The sequence below is a fragment of the Schistocerca nitens genome, chromosome 10 (genome assembly GCF_023898315.1).
Source record: "Schistocerca nitens isolate TAMUIC-IGC-003100 chromosome 10, iqSchNite1.1, whole genome shotgun sequence".
Classification (NCBI taxonomy): Eukaryota; Metazoa; Arthropoda; class Insecta; order Orthoptera; family Acrididae; genus Schistocerca; species Schistocerca nitens.
Genome location: NC_064623.1, coordinates 203,386,822 through 203,387,674, shown reverse-complemented (window position 1 = coordinate 203,387,674; position 853 = coordinate 203,386,822). Strand labels below are relative to the sequence as shown.

General features: G+C 43.3%; 1 non-coding gene across 1 annotated transcript; it reads right to left on the bottom strand.

The window, feature by feature from the left end:
- Positions 1 to 404: 404 nt before the first annotated feature.
- Trnas-cga (transfer RNA serine (anticodon CGA)) lies at positions 405 to 479 on the bottom strand. Its single transcript has one exon. It is a non-coding gene; the product is annotated as a tRNA-Ser (tRNA).
- Between the last annotated feature and the right edge of the window lie 374 nt (positions 480 to 853).

Sequence of the window (853 nt, the reverse complement as noted above, 5' to 3'; positions counted from 1 at the left end):
ATCACGTAGTAACAGCATGCGTTCTCAGAAATGATAAGTTCTCAAAGGTACATGTATCACATTGGAACAGTCGAAACAAAATGTTCAAACGTACCTACGTTCTGCATTTTAATTTAGAAAACCTACCTGTTACCAACAGTTCATCTAAAATTGTGAGACATGTGTTTGTGATTATTACAGCGCCATCTATCACAAAGCGAAAAAGTGGTCCAACTAAAACATTCATATTTCTTTTTGCGTACTACACGAATATGTAATAAAAAAATGGGGGTTCGTATTTAATAAAACGCAGTTGATATCCGTTTGACCTATGGCAGCGCCATCTAGCGGGCCAACCATAGCGCCATCTGCTTTCCCCCTTCAAGCTAGACGAGTTTCGAAACTTCCTGGCAGATTAGAACTGTGTGCCGGACCGAGACTCGAACTCGGGACCTTTGCCTTTCGGGGGCAAGTGCTCTACCAACTGAGCTACCCAAGCACGACTCACGCCCCGTCCTCACAGCTTTACATCTGCCAGTACCTCGTCTCCTACCTTCCAAACTTTACAGAAGCTCTCCTGCGAACCTTGCAGAAATAGCACTACTGAAAGAAAGGATATTGCGGAGACATGGCTTAGCCACAGCCTAGGGGATCTTTCCAGAAGGAGATTTTCACTCTGCAGCGGACAGCTGACAGGCACTGCAGCATTGTACTCTGCAGAAGTGATGAAGAAGGAACATGTGGGATATATTGACAAGAAGAAGGAAAAAGATGATAGGACCTGTATTAAGGAATAAACTTAATGATACATGAGGGAGTTGTACAGTTTGAAATGTATATAGGAAGACTGAGATTTAAGTACATCCAAGTGGTC